This window comes from Nyctereutes procyonoides, unplaced genomic scaffold (genome assembly GCF_905146905.1).
Source record: "Nyctereutes procyonoides isolate TBG_1078 unplaced genomic scaffold, NYPRO_anot_genome, whole genome shotgun sequence".
Classification (NCBI taxonomy): domain Eukaryota; kingdom Metazoa; phylum Chordata; class Mammalia; order Carnivora; family Canidae; genus Nyctereutes; species Nyctereutes procyonoides.
The window spans coordinates 5,415,444-5,433,235 of NW_026575045.1; positions in this window are offsets into that span (position 1 = coordinate 5,415,444).

The following is a 17,792-nucleotide window of genomic DNA, read 5'->3' on the forward strand; positions in this document are numbered from 1 at the left end:
TGCGTGCGCTCTCTCTCTCTCTTTCTCAAATAAATAAAATCTTTTTAAAAATTTGAATTTCATTCCTATTGGAGTACCTATCTCACAGGTCAGAGTGCCTTACTCATTTTCATTCACTCTTTAGTCTCTTGGAGTCACATTTGTTTTCCGTCCCCTCCTTCAACAACAATAGGCTGCCAAGCTCATGTGTTGTCTGGGAGTATCAATAATGGCATATTATAACTCAGTTTTTATGTGGGAGGACAAACGTGGAGACAGACCTTTCACCTGTAGTGGCTGGAATGTCTATAAAACAAGAAAATATTTATATGCTCAAAACTTTGGAAGGTAGAGGAAGGCACATTGAATCAATGGACAAAGGTCAAAGCTAGATGGGATGTTTTGTTCAAGGGCTTCATCAGTTGAATTTACGTGGAAGCACACCAGAGCCTTGTAGGAAATGGGCATGGAACTCCCCACCGTCCCATGCCAAGTATTGGCCAGAACAGATGGAAGCAAAATGATAAGCATGGTATCTCACAGCAATAAAATTGTGGAAACTATTTTGGAAATAGCTGAAGTAGAAAGGTCAAGAACAAACATCAGATCTCTGTGTGGGTGAAAATATGTCTGAGAAACTCTGCTCCAAGAAATATGAAGGCAAGGCGGAATGCCTTGGAATCAGAGCTTTCAGTCTCCTTATCCCAGTTGAGCGAAGACTCCGGGACTTCCTATACCTGATTAAAGTTGTTTCTTACTTTTAGTGTATGCTATTGGGTCTGTTCTTGTTGCTACTTGATCTCAGAAAGTTGGTAAAGCTGCTGCTAATGAGCTGCCCATTGGAGAAAATCTTTTGTCCATGAGAAAGTTGAAAACAATTCTCCTGCGCCCTGATATTTTTAGGATACTTAGAAAAACTTTGGGAAAAGGCGTTTTGAGCTGCTTGTTCAATATTCATTATTATTTCCTTTGATGTTGCTTATGAATTTATTAACATTCATTGAGTATTTACTTTATACCAGGCTCATGGAAAGTTTATGATCAGCCATGCAGACCGAAGGGCCACTAAACTGGGGAGTATAGTGATGTATGGGACCGGTGACTCAGGAAAGGAAAGACTAACAGGAGAAATTGATAGTATTAACGTGAATCTTCATATCAACATGAATGCCCTGAAGAGTGGTAGGAAGTGAATGGAGGAAATTGAGAGTCTCATGGCTCACTAGCTTTAGGCCTTGTTTTTCATTGCACAAACTCTTTTTGGTTTCTGGTTGCCATATTGTGCCTTTGGGGAAAAAAAAAAAAACCTGCTACCCCTCCCCCAGGGGATGGTATAAGGATACATCCAGGTTTTCTAATATTAGCAATGGAGTAAGAATCCTATGTCCAAAGAGGCAACTAGACTCCAGCTCTGACCGGTTCCTTCTTCTTAGGAATTTCTTTTAATTCTCACTACTATCATGATACCTCTGGCAGCGCTATTCTGTCCTTTACATCCTTGTTTATGCAGAAAACAGGCCTAAGACCTCAAGTTCTCCTAGAAGAGCACGTAACAGACGTAATGTAGGATAGAAGTGCTCTGAATCTAGATAACATGACTTATAAGCTGCATTTACCATCCAGGACCTCTGGTCTTCTCATCCCCATCTCATAGCTCATCCTCATGAGCTAGACATTATGTCAGCACACAGGCCCCATGTTCCCCACACTTTTACCCAGGGAGCATGTCCAGAGAGAAATACAAATTCAGCATTTCTGCATAAGACCAGCAAAGGTTAGTGGTTAAAACTGAATTTTGGAGTTCAATAGACTGGATTTGAGCTCTCACTAACTCCATCTAGCTGAGTTCCCTTGTTTTTCAGCTACAAAATGGTGAGAATAATCAGGGAGTTGTGAGGATTAAGTGAAGTCATACAAGTAGAGGCCTTGGAACAGGACTGGCACAGATTTAAATCTCAATAAATCTTAGCTTCAAACTGCACAATCATTTTTATGTCTATGAACCCAATAAAGCCCATTGGGTAGCACCACGATCATTTTCACAGTGTGTTTTCTAGGAAATTATGTGACCTATAAAATCTTCTGTAGCAAGGTTCTGTTTAGGTCAAAACTTTCTTGAACACTGAGTGGTCATTTGTACTCTGTGAAAATAAAGGTGCTGTGAACTTAAAATTGCCTAGAAAATAAGGTCTATTAAAAAAAAAAGAAGAAGAAAAATAACAATAATGAATGATTAAAGCAGAAACCTCTTCTCTTTTTCAGAATTACTCAGATAATTGTCTCAACCTTTATTTCACATTGATGATTGGGTCCTGGCTAATCAATACTAAGTTTAAAGAGAGAAAGCACCATAATGGCTCAAAAATCATCAATCTGGGAGTAATTTCAGCCTTATCCCCTTCTCCTGCCCACCAAAGAGGATCCATTCATCATTCCTCCCTTCCCATCCCCCCTACGCCCTCAAAGATGAAGTCTTTCTGACAGGGGAGGTGACAGACGTAGATGCAAGGAGGGTGTGGAATGGGCGGTAGAGATGAGCTACTGGGAGCTAAGGGCTGAGGGAAGATTCAGCACATCATGGAGGCAGGCAGAGCATGTGGGAGGTGTGCTCCAGAGGAAAGGGAATTGTTGTAGGAGTGGTTGTGGTTGTGTATTTGGATCCTTTTTAGACTTTTGGTGTTTGTTTGTTTTTTTTTTTTTTTTAACCATTCAACTCAAGGATTTATGTAATCTTTCAAAAACTTTCTTTTGGTCATTGGACTGTATTTCTGTAAGAGATCAGTAGTAGAAGAGAGCACAAGGCCGACTTTCACTTGACAAAGGATTTAGAAATAAGTTTTGAGCTTGTAAAGCCAAATGTGATGGTCTATAGATTCTGTTCCTCAAATACCAGGCTCTGGTCTATTTTGAAATGTGAATTTCATTCCTGGCGGAATGCTGATCTCACAGGTAAAAATGCTTTCCCATTTTTACTCATTCTTCAGACTCTCCACTCCAGCTCAGCCTGTGCAGTATCACAGGTTGTTTTTCCAAGAAATCAATGTGATTGTGTTGCTTTCTTTAGCTCTTCAGTAACTCCCTCCTTCCGCTAGAATCCAAGTTTCCAAATGGTCCTGACCGTGGACCACCAATCTTCCTTCCCAGCTCCAGCCCTGGAACTCTACTAGCAGCAATCCAAACAGGCTGGGCTGCTCCAGGCCCCTCACCTTCAGGTAGGCTTCTGTTGTCCATGAAATGTGCTGCCCACACTTTTGCCTGGAGAATGTCTACTAGGACTCCTGTGAAAACCTCCCTTGCCACATACCAGAACAATCCACCTCTAATCCAAAGAGGAGCTGGAACTCCCCTTACAGTTCCCTTTGCCATCGGTAAATTCTGGATTTTGCTGTAACCATTAGCTTTAATCGGATTCTTCCATTTGACCTTAAACTGATTCCTCCATTGGCCTCCAAAAGGCTAGACTACGGTTCAGACCACATGTATGCATCTCACGGTGGACGCTCAGTGTGGGGGTGTGGAAGAAATGAATGAATGTATTTATCAACACTGGGTGGTTTTGTGTTTTAAAAGTAAACCTAAAGCATCTGATCACCATTTGCCTTTGCTTTTAACCCAGAGACATTTAAAAGTAGTCCGGAGAGACATTTTCTTTTTCATATGACTTTTTTTTTTTCATTTTGACAATAGATAATCTCACAGTTGAAGACCATTTCATGCCATGGAGCCATGGACTCACAGGGAGATGCTCTGAATTTACCTGGGCCAACCTGGAAGTCACAAGAGTATTCTATTTTTACAGGAACTTAGGAATGCCTCGTACATGGTAGACATCTATTAAATTAAGCTGAACTGATACCTGGGAGATTATAAGGAGAAAGGTGAGGAGAAGCACCTACCTGGAAAGACCCCAAACCTCACTGCCCTATCTTCTCTGGGGCTGTTCTGGGGCTGCTGAGCCCAGAAGCTGGAGGAAGGTGACCCGAGGGAAGGGCTTGGTGCTACCAGAACCTCTCAGATCCTCAGCGCTCTTGATTTTCTGTAAGGTGCTGCTTTTGGATTCTTCACCTTCTTCAAATATCCCATCCCCTTGCCCCCTACCAACTTCCCTCAGAAAAATAGAATTCCTTAGATGATACTCTAGTAATGACCTGCCGCTAAAATATCAAATATTTTTAAAGGCTGGCTTCCATGACAAGTATCAGAAAATCTAACTCCGCTGGTTTCATCAGTAATTTTATCAGCTCACGTATCAACAGCTGTTGTTGCAGAGCCTCTGGTTTTGGTTTTTCAGTAGCTCGACGATGTCCTCAGAGTCTCAAGTTTTTTTTCCCCTACCTTTCTCTGCTGGCCTCAAGTGTGTCCACAGGTGAGCCCCCAGTTCCAAGCACTGCATCCACAGATGAGTTTTCTTTGGGGAAGAAAACTCATTCCCAGAAATATCTCTAAGCCCCACAGCAAATTTCCCTTCATGTCTGCTTGACCAGACGACCCCTAAGTCAGCCCTGGCAAGAGGAATGATATTTCCCTATTTGGCCTCCCATAGTTACAATTAACATTACTTGGAGAATCAGGCTCCCTGAACTATATAAATATATAATAACTGAATGAAATTGAAGGATGGACCTATTCCCCAATCCACCTTTCCTTTACTAACAGAAAGTATGAGTTTAGATGTCATTCTTTCCCTACATATAACATACAGCTTCATTAATATGTGTTGAATAAACAAATAAAGCTCAACTCCAATTATAACGTTTTTAAAAATTGATTAAACTCCTCCATTGAAGGAGGAAACTCCTCCATCTCCTCCTCTGTAGAAGGAGGGATTTAGAACAGAAGGCAAACTATGACTGACTGTATTTCCATGATTCCTTAGGGAACAAAAAGGTAGCCACACCTTATAAGTATCTAGCCTGTCCCAGGAAGGGCTGGGACTCTGAAAATTTGTAGACTGTCAGCACTAATTGCTATTGATGACAAGAGCTGTGGCAACAATCTTGTTTTGAACCTCACCATGGCTCAGCGGGCAGGAGTCTGCATACCTGAGCAAACAGGCTCCTGAGAAATGCTGCTCGGGCTCCTCTGTCCAGGAGGACCCTCTCAGCCTGCTCCTGCCGGGGTGGCTGCAGTTGGGAGGTTGATCTCCATAAGCCATTGTTTTCAAAGCACAGAGAGCTCTGGACTTTCCCAGGAATTCCACTGGAATGTAAACAATCTTCAGATCCAGATCCGAGGCAGAAGCCAGCGGATTTCCTGAGCTGTCACAAAACTGCAGTGTTGGCTCCCAAAGATCTGATGTCTTTTTTTAAAACGTTGAGATTATTTTTGCCTTGTTAGGTATCACTCTTTTCTATCTCTAAACAGATGTATCTCTGACATCAGTTAATATTAATTATCTGAAATGAAAGGATGAGTCAACTGAATGGTAATTCTGTAATAAAGAAGTCATGCAAGCAATTTGACATGTTTCTTCATTCCAGAAACTGTTAGAAATACAAACTCATCAAATGTCCACCTTTGCATTGGCTCCAATGGAACATTGCCATCCTGAGTCTAAGTTGATTTTTAGTTGAATACAAATTCCTGTCTTCACTAAACTGAAGTGCCTCTGCTGCTAGACACGACTCTAGCAGAGCGCTACAGAGACGGGACTACAGGAAACCTGGTGCCAACTAGTTAATGCAGGCCTGCCTGTTGCTAGTACCTGTCTTTTTTTTTTTTTTTTTTTTTTGCTTCTGTCTCTTCAATTCTCTCTGTGTCCCATTATGGCTCGGAAACCGTAGTCCCCTTGCCCAGTTCCCAAATGCATCGGACGACCAGAAGCCCTGCAGTTTGGGCAGAGATAAGACACAGGAAGGTCTGGGTTGGCGTGTGGGTTCGTCCACTCTCAGCCCTGTGATCGGGGCAAGTTACCTAACTTCTCTGTGCAGCTGTTTCCTTAGCTGTGAAATGAGGGTAACAATACTCCAGAGTATTAAATGAGAAAGCACATACACGGCTTCTAAGCTCGGCGTCTCCCGAAGCAGCCCATCAGCCCATCGTTGCTAGCTCCCTTCTCTCCTCCCTACACCTGCAACTTCCGGGGCTTGCAGTCTTTCCAGTAGGTGGGAGTGGGGAGAGTGGCTCAATTGAGACCACTTGCAACAGTCCCAGAAATAGTCCTTGCCCAGATGTAGCTTTACTGGAATAGTCTACCCAGGGAAGAGTTATCTACCCTCACACAGTGGGATGGATGGAAATAAATTCATAGGCAACGCTGAGGATATACAGATAAAAGTTGACTGTGTATTTCTTTCCTTTCTCAGTTTCCTTTTCCTTTGAAAACTTGCAGATCTCTGAGACATGCCACTGTCACCTTCCTCTTTTAAAACCCTTCATATCCTTCCTTCTGTGCTGGTTGGTAGCTGCTGAGGCCACATGATTCCAATGGCACTCACAGGCTTATGGTGCGCCAACCCCCAACTAACTGTGGAGGGGCATGGGGGGCCAGCCTGCAATTTCATTCACCTTTTCAGATGAATTATTTGGTGTTTTCAGAAACCTCTGTTAAGATGTAAATGTGGAATCTGAATGGTCTTGTCAAACTGGTATACCAAGACATTTTAGTGGGGCGTCAAACCGGATGACCTCCTGTTTCCTAGGGGCAGGAATGAGCTGGAAGCTAAAGATACAAAGGAGCCGTTTCATTCCAACTTCTATAACAATCAAAAAGTTTTTCCTTGGATCTTGGTATTCTTTTCTCAATCACAGGGCTTAAGAAAATTGGAGAGGGATCCCTGGGTGGCGCAGCGGTTTGGCGCCTGCCTTGGCCCAGGGCGCGATCCTGGAGACCCGGGATCGAATCCTACGTCGGGCTCCCGGTGCATGGAGCCTGCTTCTCCCTCTGCCTGTGTCTCTGCCTCTCTCTCTCTCTCTCTCTGTGACTATCATAAATAAAAAAAAAGAAAAAAAAAGAAAATTGGAGAACTAATATCCTAAAACTTTTGTGTTCTAGAGTAAGCCACCACCAGAAAGAATAAGGGGTAGGGCGGAGTCCAACCCCCATCTACTCCAGCCACATACACAGAGTCTGGTCAGACCTGATAAGCCACCTAGGTGACCCAGAGGGGTGCTATGGCAGGAGTCTTGTCCAAGGACTCCAAAAAATTCTGATTCACCTAGAGGGAGTAAAGGGAAGGAAGAAGGGCGATTCCAGAGAAGCCCTGGTCTGAGTTGTTTGGCAGCAAGTCACTGTATATAGGGATTGCCCACCTGGGGGTCTCCATCTTCTTTCACCCAAGAGGCCTGTGCACCTGCCCTGCTCTCTAGGGAAACCTAAGAAAATCTCTATTGTTCTTTGGATACAAGGACTCCATATCAGTGCTTCCCAGATTTTTGTTGTTGTTGTTCTAAAGGAGTGGTGTGGTAAATTGCTCTGGAATTGCCAAAATAAAGGGATTAAGAAAACCCCCAAAACTCCAAATACATCTACAGCCTCTATTTATTAGTAAAGACAACAGTCTCTCTCTCTTTCTCTCCCCCCCCCATCACACACACACACACACACACACACACACACACACAGAAGGGCCAGAGGGGATAAATCTCAAGATAAAAGATAGTTTTTAAAATGTAACTAATTCACATTTGTAAAAACCCTTCTAAATTGTCCTGATTTTTCTCATTTTGCTGTGGATTGAGGAAACATCATCACAAGTCAGAACAGAATCAGGAGATCTGAGTTCAAATCTAGACTCTGTTGCTGTTTACCTCCCTTGGACAAAGCAATCATTCTCTTGGCTCTCTGTTTTGTTATTTCCTGAATGAGAGACTTGCATGGATTTCTTGCGGGCCCTCAGCCTTTAACTTTCTCTGAGCTCTTCTTTCTCTGATTATAGTATGGACAACTGAGATCTGTTTCTCTCTCTACTGATGAAATTTTGTTTCATCAGTTTCCCCATTTGCAGCCCAGCTAACGACTCCTTCCTGAGGATTCACGAAGGCTTGTCATATCATACAAAACCCAGTAATATTCCCACTCATCCGGGAGTTTCCCAGAATTTTCTGCCAAAGATTATTTTGGCATCTAATGACTTTTTTGAGTTTTCCATCATCAGTATTGTAATCAACAGAACCCATTTCTTAAGTTAACAAGGGAAATACTGACTACAGACAAAAAAGATGTGATTAGTAAATGGGTGAAGGTTCAGACAAGGTCTAAAAGAGCAGCACTACCCTCACATCAGAAACCTGTCAGAAAGGTGGGAGGCAGAGGTCCGTAATTATACCGGCAGCTTGGAGGGCTACTGGTTGAAGGAGTTGGCGGAGGGAGAGGGGAGCACCACCCTTCAGATGAAGCCAAAAGGCATCATAGGCAGAACAGAATTACTTGAGGAGATGGGTCAGAGGAGGGCGAGAGCAGTGAGGCCTTCAGGGCATATGTCAAAAGGCCTTCTACAAAATACAGCCACACATTAGACTAGTGTGCTCCACTGGGATTGATGTTACCCTCCTACCCCCACCCCCCGTGACAGCTAGAGATGTGGAGACATTTTTGGTTGTCACAGCTGAGAAAGAAAGTGTTATTGACATCTGGAACATTAAGGCCAGAGATGCTGCTAAACATTTGATACCACACAATTGCACCAAAACCCACAATAAAGACTTATCCAGCCCCAAATGTCCATAGTGTTGAAGTTAAAAAGCTTTGTGTTAGAGTAAACTTAGGAATGATATGGAAATTAAGAGCCAGAGAACATTTAACTGAAGTGTGAAATACAAGGTGGGACACCTGGGTGGCTCAGTGGTTGAGCCTCTGCCTTGAGCTCAGATCATGATCTCAGGGCCCTGGGTTCAAGTTCTGCATGAGGCCCCCTGCTCAGTATGGAGTCTGCTTCTTCCTCTACCCCTCCCCACTGCTTGTGATCTCTCTCTCTCTCTCTGAAATAAATAAAATCTTTAAAAAAAAAAGAAAAAGAAAAACAAGGAAGGTGTTGGAGACAGAGGAGAGCAAGGAGGTATATTCCCTAAAGCCTTTGGACCTCCCATCTCCTTGGCTTCTGAATCCATGGTAGGAAGCAGAAGTGACTCCAAGCCCAGCCCATATCCAATGTTGCCCTGTGCCTTCTCCCCGCCCCAAACAGCTGCCTCTTAGAACAGGCCCATTTCGCTACTGTGTTAAGCACCTAAAAATCCATAACCTAAAGCACTCTAGGTAGTTAAATAAACCCAGAGGAGTTAGGCAGTTCCAAGGGATTAAAAATTATAGGCTCCCGAGGGTCCCATAAGGCCCCTAAAATCTCATTGTGATTTGTTCTTTCTTTAATAATATTTATTGGAAAACTATCACATGCCAAGCCTGTCCAGCAGGTGTGACTAGGATTGGAAGGAGAAACAGACATGGCCCCCACTGCCTGGCACTTAGAGCCTTGTAGAGGAAATAGTGATTAAGCAAATAAACACACAGGTATAAAATCATAACTAAAATGCATACTGTGGAGAAGTACAAACTAGGAAGGAGTCTAAGAGGGGCATTGGTTAACCATGGTGGAACTGGGAAAATATCTGTGAAGGCGGGCTTAGGAAGGCCTTTTAACTGAGGAAGCCTTTGTGGTCAAAAAACTATAAATTTAGATTCTTGATTTTATGTCCCAAGAAGGTTGCACATCCAGACTCCAAGATCCCCTGAGAGGACTGAGAGAAGCTATTATATATCTTCCTGGAAACTTACTTTATGCTCAGTCCTTCCCATTTCAGTTGATGCCAGCTCAAACTTCCAGTGCTCATGCCAACGGCTTTAGGTCATCCCTGAGCCCTCTCTTTCTCACTTCTACTTCTCACAACAGATCTAGCCATAAACCTTGCTGGTTCCATCTTCAGATTATATCCAGAATCAGGTGTCTTCTCATCACCTCCCCTGGGAGCCCAGGGGAGCCCCAGCATCCCCCTCTTGGGCCACTCCACAAGTCTTCTAACCATTTGCTTGGCTCTGCCCTCACTCCCAATGGCCTGTTTTCACACTGGCAGCTAGCATCATTCTCTTAAAAGCTATATCAGATCGCATTCCTAGTTTGCTCAAAACCTTCGATGATTCCCCATTGCACTCAAGAGTAAAAGCCAAAGTAAGAAAGTAAAAGCCCATGAGCCACAGCGAAGCCACTCTCTCAGCATTTCCTCTCCAACTTAATTTTCTCTTAGTCCCCAGTTCCCCTCACCTCAGAACGCACCTGCCTCAGGGCCGTTGCACAAGCTGCTTGTTTCCCTGCCTAGAATGCTCCATCTCATACGCACATGGCTGACTTGTCAGGAACCTGCAAGTCTCTTGACAGATGTCAGCTCCACAAAGTGTACCCTGACCACCCGACTCAAAATACAACCCTTCGCCCCACGCACACTCTCCAACTCCATTCCTTGCAGTTAAAACGCTTTGCGTTAGAGTAAACTTAGGAATGATATGGAAATTAAGTATCATATATATAGTAACTATATATATATATATGTGTGTGTGTGTATATATATATATTTAACTTAGTTTATTCATTGTGTATCTACCTGCGCCCCCAAATGTATGCCCTAGAGTCAGGGATTTTCGTCTGCTTTATTCACTGGTGTATCATCGTATTGAGTTGGGTGCTTAGCATTCTGCTTTAAATTTGGGTGCCATGGGGGATCCCTGGGTGGCGCAGCGGTTTAGCGCCTGCCTTTGGCCCAGGGCGCGATCCTGGAGACCCGGGATCGAATCCCACGTCGGGCTCCCGGTGCATGGAGCCTGCTTCTCCCTCTGCCTGTGTCTCTGCCTCTCTCTCTCTCTCTCTCTCTGTGACCATCATAAATAAATAAATTAAAAAAAAATTTGGGTGCCATGGCAATAGTAATTCACTCCATCGCTATAGTGCTCTCTGAATCAATATTTTAAATAAATCTTACAGTTATATAATGGTTAACCCAAATTGCATTGTGTCTTTCCATAAAAATGGTAATGATTTTCCAGTGTAAACGTTTTAGATACATAATTTTGTTAACTCTACTTAGGTATGTAGTCTTTTTTTTTTTTCTTCTTTTTTTAGTGAACAGAGACCCTTTAAATACGGAAGCAGCAGGGCCCTGATGTCCGGTTTCCTTCTCCAGGACACAAGCCTACCCACTGTGCGGTCGCCTTTGGAATCAACAGGCTCCAAACAGAGCGGGGATGTTCTGTTTTGCCTCAGGGCTGCCCCTCGCACATAACACTTGGTCATCTCAGCAGCCCCATGAAGCAATCAGAGATCTGGAGGATGGGAACAGTACGTTCTTTGAAATCCCTCTGACAGCAGCAGACAGTCCCGCCTTCCCTCCAGCCGTCCTGCAGGGGAAGTCTGTCGGCTGGGACAGCAACGAGCCGGAGCGGGAATTCCCCCTTCCTTTGGTCTACTCTGCAGACGGGCTTCTGGAGGGTGAACAATGGGTCATTCCCATCCCCAGATGCTTAACTTGAAGCCAAGCGGCCTGGGAAATAAAATTTTGGAGAACAAGTGGAGCCAACTTTAGTCCCCTCCAAAACAAGAGGTTGTAAAAACAAGTGGCATCAAAAACTGCCGGCGCTTAAACGCTGCTGTGTCGCAGTGGCACCCATAGGTGGCAGCACGTGATCCATCTTTCGTCACCAGTTAGAGGCCTCCACCTTACTTTTCCTGGCCGGGTCAGCCCGCTGAAAATTCTGCTAGTTCTTGAGCTTCCCTGAAGCTCTCCTTGTCATCAGACAGCAATTTGAGGTGTGCAATAAAATCTTGGGTTTTCCCCCCTCCCTCTCTATAGAGATTAAGCCTCTTCTGGTGACCTCAAACCACAATCATCAAGTCGACGGTGGTACTGTGACCTGGAAAAAACGGGGAGGAAATGAGAAACAAAATAAAACAAAAACCGTACTGCGAGCTTTTCAAAGGAGAATGAGATCTTGACAAGTAGGCAGTTAGCAAACTAAGTCGGAAGCTAGTTTCCTTGAGAAAAGTTAAAAGACGGTAAGAGCCGTTTTTGTGTTTTGCCTGCCAAGGGCCCCTATAACCGAACACTGGCAGCTTTCACAGGAGTCCTAATATCCGAGTGATGAGTACTGACCTGACCCCTGCAGTTCCTTCCGGTTCTGAAGATTTCTGATCTGGGACCAAAAAAAGTTTCAGGAGCTCTATTTCTAAGAGGATGAAATTGTGTTCTCCAGATACTAGCCAAGACTAGTATCTATATGTGTTTTAACAATCAATAAACAGAAAAACCTTTTAACAATCAATAAACAGAACCAAAATATTTAACAGAGAGGAAACCAAAGCCTACTGGTCCACGGGAACAGTGTTCTTCAGAATGCAAGTCACAATTGATTCCTGTTTTGGAAATCAGCTATGTAGGCCGTAACAAGCATTGGGAGAATGGGATAGATTGGAGAAAAATCACAAGAGATTCTTAACTCTAGGGAACAAACTGAAGGCTGCTGGAGGGGTGGGGGTGGGGTGGGGGTGGGGCAACTAGGTGCTGGCCATTAAGGAGGGCTGGTGATGGAATGAGCACTGGGTGTTCTATACAGCTGATGAATCACGAAATTCTACTTCTGAAACTAAAAGAGAAAGAGAGAGAGAGAGAGAGAGAGAGAGAGAGAGAGAGAGAAGAAAGATCAGAATGCATCCCTGTGTACAGAGTTCTAAGGTAAAATTTCTTGCTTTGGTTATGGCCAAAGAAACCTTGCAGAATTCCGCCATGGAGAGCTGTGTCTGCTTTCAACCTGCATATTTTTTATAGTCCAACACTGATAAGCTCCTCACTATCCAAAAATGTAATTCAACAAGCATACTTTGGTTGAATGTGAGTGACATTACACAGCAAGCTAAGGGGCAGCCCGGGTGGCCCAGCGGATTAGTGCCGCCTTCAGCCCAGGGCATGATCTTGAAGACCTGGGATCAAGTCCCATGTCAGGCTCCCTGCATGGAGCCTGCTTCTCCTGCCTGTGTCTCTGCCTCTCTCTCTCTCTCTATGTCTCGAATGAATGAGTGAATGAATAAGTGAATGAATGAATGAATGAATGAATAAATAAATAAATAAATCTTTAAACAGCAAGCTAAAATAGGGTCTCCCCAAACCACTAGGGCAGAAATAAGGGGAATTAGGTCATGTATCATCATCATTATACATATATTCATGCCTTGCCAGAACAATCCTAACTTTAGGTGCGTCATCCTATTCTTCCATAAGCACATTTGTACACATGATGCTGTATGTCTTAAATTTTGGTTTGGAAAAATCTAGCTACTGGTTAAACCTATAGGCCACAGGTCAAAACTTAAATATCTACAGGAGGTGGGCAAGTGAAATTGGTGAAGCAGGACAGGAGTAGCAAAGGTTTAAATGTGGATTTCATAGGAAACCTGTAATTTGTCAAGTTGATAAGTACCATTAAAAAAGATATTTTGCTGGGCAGATACCAGGCCTTAAATGGACTGAACTCTTCTACCCCCACCCCAAATCCCTATGTTGAAGCCCTAACTCCCAATGTGACTGTATTTGGAGATAGTCTTCAGGAGGTAATTAAGAGCGCTCCCTACACACACAGAGGAACGGCCATGTGAGTGCAAAGTGAGGAGGAAGCCTTCACCAGGAAGAGTGTCCTCCCCAGAACTCTCAGTTCAACACTATGATCTTGAACTGTGAGAAATACAGGTTTGTTCCAACAGCCAGAATGTTCTAATACAAGGCCTGAGGCCTCAATATGCCCAGGGTTCTTTTTTTTTTTTAATTTATTTATTAATGAGAGACACAGAGAGAGACAGAGACACAGGCAGTGGGAGAAGCAGACTCCATGCAGGGAGCCCGACTTGGGACTCGATCTGGGGTCTCCAGGATCAGGCCCTATATGCCCAGGGTTCTTGAGTTGTAACCTCCACCAGTTACATGTAAGGCTGAGTGAAACACAACCTTATCAGGATACATACCTGAGGTCATTTTAAGTATCCATCCTCACCATGGCTTTGAAGTCTCAGTACAACTGTGACAGTTCATTGAACAAATATTTCAAGATAGGTGATGACAACTAGTTTTACTGTGAGAGAGATGCACAAAGCAAAAGCTGTTTTGAGAGCAGAGGGAAAAAAAATGTGACCATTCCCAGAAGAGGTGACCTCTGCAAGTTTCAGAATGAGCTCTATGACTCCCACACCCACCGGCCTGGAGAGAGATTGGCATCTGGCAGGACCAGGGCTGCAGGATGTGGCTTTCACTTTCTCCATCCTTTCCTGTTCCAGCTCATTGCCCCTCCCATTCCAGAGCAGTTCATACACTGTTTGATTTTATCTTCATGGTTTTCAAAATTCCATTAATTTGTCCACCATTATTCTTTTAAGTATTTACTTTGTACCAAGCACATGTCCATGTGCTGAGACACAGTGGCGAAGGGCACGGATGAAAATTCTTTGTTCGTGGCACTTCTGTTCCAGTTGGGTAAGAGAGATCATCAACAAAATAAGTAAGTAAAACATGTGACACATTCGAAGGCTGTAATGTGCTTCTGCCATATTGTTTAGGGTATTCAATTCAGCTATAGAACAAAACAGTTGGGATGGATGAAACTTATATTTAAGCACAGATAAGGAAAGTAGTAACAGGTGAGGTGTGTTAGAAAGATAAAGTAGGATATATGTGCATAAATGGGAAGAAATGGCACGGCCAGAATACCTGATATTCGTGACACTAAAATGTGTACGAGACACTCAGTATTCATGAGTTCTTAATTTGGCCACATATCGGGGAAATGCATTCTGGCCCCATGCGACCTTTGTTCAAAAAACACAAAATCCTTGCTGCTCAGCAGGTTGGCTGACAAGCAAGAGCCAGAGAAGGCCCTCACTAGGAAGAGAGCCGGCTCTAGACATCTTCTCTGTCTGCTGAGAGTCCATGATCAGGTTCAGCTCTGGTCCGGTACTGTCAGAGAACGCTGGTATGGGAGAGAGAAAAACAGACATCTGAGTGTCATTGTAGCTGTGGAATCAGGTACTGTGGTTTTTCTACCCTTTTGCTGACTGTGTTAAACATGTAAACTCACCGCATCATTCTCTCTGTGTGAGTTTTAATGGATTTAATAAACCATGTGATTCAATCATCTTAATTCAACCTGTGAGCCTTTCTAGGAGAGCTTGCCTGCTTGTAGATTTAGAGGCTGTCCTGGCAATGAAATAATTTCCCATGTGCCAAGGAGGACATTTACTACAGCATCAGAAATAGAGTATAGAAGGAGGAGCAGAGGAGTATTTCAAATAGAGTGATGAGAAAAAGGTTCTGAGCGAGAAGGTAACATCTGAGCACAGATATGAAGGAGTCTGGAGAGCAAGACAGGCCAAATCCTGAGGAAGGTTATTGTAGACATAGGAGCCACAGGGCCGAAGAGCCCAGCACGGAGCTTTGCTGGCCAGCTCTGGGAACAGAGGAGCAGCCAACCACCAGGACGGAGTGAGCAGGCCTGTGAAAGACAAGGTAAGAGGCAGCACGCGTGGCAGGTCTAGAGGTCCTGCATGGTCTTGTAACACCTTTGGCTTTTATGCTAAAATGGTTTCCATTGCAAGGCAGGGGATAGAGGAGTGGTTGGACTAACATTTTAAAAGGATCAGTCTGGTTGTGGAAGGTGGACTGGAGTAGGAGTGGAGGTGGAGGCCAGTGGGGAGACGATTGCAGTGACCCAGGCAAAAGATGACTGTGACTCAGACCAAAGCGGTAGTGGCAGAGGGCGTAAGAAGTGAGGAGATTCTGGATGTTTACAAAGTAGAGCCAATGGGACTTGCTCCTGGATTGGGTGTGGGAGGAAGAAAGAGGGACGGATGGACCCCAGGCTTTATTCCTCAGATGCTGTGGACTGAGGAGCTGCCATTAGAATCATTTTACTGAGGGAGGAACTGAAACTTAAATAACCTCCCCAAACTCAGGCAGGAAGTGAGCTGTTCATGCCCGGGAATCACTGGAAGCTAGATATGGTTTCTAAGCTCACGCTTTTGCTGGCCTTCAGCCCCCTGGGAGGAATAGACCGAGTCCACAGGGAGGGGGGCACAGAGGGAGGGGTGTATGGAGAGGAGTGCACATGGGGAAGGGGGTACCAGGAGGGACATGGGGAAGGGGGAGCACCAGGAAGAGAGCATGGGGGAGGGGGCTTGGAGGAGGAGGGCCTGGGGAAGGACATGGGGAGAGGGCATGAAAAGGGGGTGTAGGGAGGAGTTGAGGGAAGGGGAGCTCATGGGTAAGGGGACAAATGGTGTACCTACCTCATGTCATTCTTATGAGGATTAACTAAGCTAAGAGTTGTAGTGTGCTTAGAACAGGGCTAACAGGGTAAGCACTGCACAAGCATTCAATAAATAAAACTGAGACTCCCAGACCCTTCAAGGTCTATGGACATGTTTTCCAAAATCCACCATTGTCTTTTAAATCTTCACCTTAACTCCGTGCTCGTGTCAGTTCATCTGGGATCATCTGGGTAAACACCTGCTATGCTATTCCAGTGCCCATGTACGCTCATGTGCCGTATGGGCAAAATCTCTCAGGAGTTTTCATGAAGAAAAGCAGTGGGAGATTTGTAGGCATCTCCAGCTCACAGTGGAGAGGCAGGGCTGGGTTCCAAGGCCCTGTGTTGGGCGCAGGCAGCTCCTTCCTCACGTTGCAAGCGGACAAGCAGACAACAGACGGGCAGGGTGGGTTCCATCTTTGCACATGCCCATTGCATAGATGTAAACACATGGTGTGAAAGTTTGATTCCCTCCTCTTGCAAGAATTGGACTATCTTAACACCATTGAAAAATTGCTGCGGTATGACTCTGTCTTTGAGTGAATAAGACACTTTATAGAATTATAAAATGGCATCTCAAATGCCTGAAGAGGGAGCACTGCCCAGATGCTGCTGAGGTTGGTGAGTGGGAGAGTGGAGGCTGCTCTGGGCAACAGAAGAAGCTGGAGGCATGAAGGGCCACTGCCTGAGAGAAGAGCCACTGGTGCTGCCAGGGGCAAGAACCAAACAGAGAGGGTCAGGTCCCTTCTCCCCACTCCTGCCTTCCTGCCTTTCTCCAGGGTCCCTTTGGGGAGAACCCCACAGGGAGATGATGCAGGGAAAATAGGGTTTCAGAGTCCCTGCCGAGAATCATAAAACAGTATAAATAGATTGGTTTGTAGCTGAGACATAATAGTTTATTAACCACGACAAGCAGTAAAATAGAAATAATAATACCTGCCTCAAAGATCAGACTACGTTAGATATGTGAAAGTACTTAGAAAATGTGCTATGCATTGAAAAATAACATCACTGAGGAATGCTATGGGGAATGTTATTTGGACTGGTAGTATAAAGGGTTAATTTTAGGTCTAGGATTTGAATATTCTGCTTTTAACCACTAACAGGTCTATATGTGAACAAGTAGATAAAATTAATGCTAACTTTGTACATGAAACTGTTTTGTTCTAGATACTGGTAACCAGAGTAAGAGTTGTCCAATGTTGTGGTTATAATGACTATGTCTGTAAGTGTACCCATGATATGTAAACAATTTTCCTAGGCTAGAGAAATGTCATGTCCTGAGGCTGGGAGAGGCAATATCCCATACTTGCTGATGTTCAACTAGTAGCATGGAAGAAATGGATTATGTCATTGAAGCACACATATGTGACATTGCTGGAGCAAATCGTCATGAGAAAGTTTATGTTTGTTGTTTATACTAGATATAGGTATGTGTATTGACATCTTTTTTTAAAGTAATTTTGAAACAAAGCCCCCCAAATGTATTAATATTTCCATTTCTATTATTTGTTTCACAGAAACAAGTCTTGTATTAATGTGGGGGTTG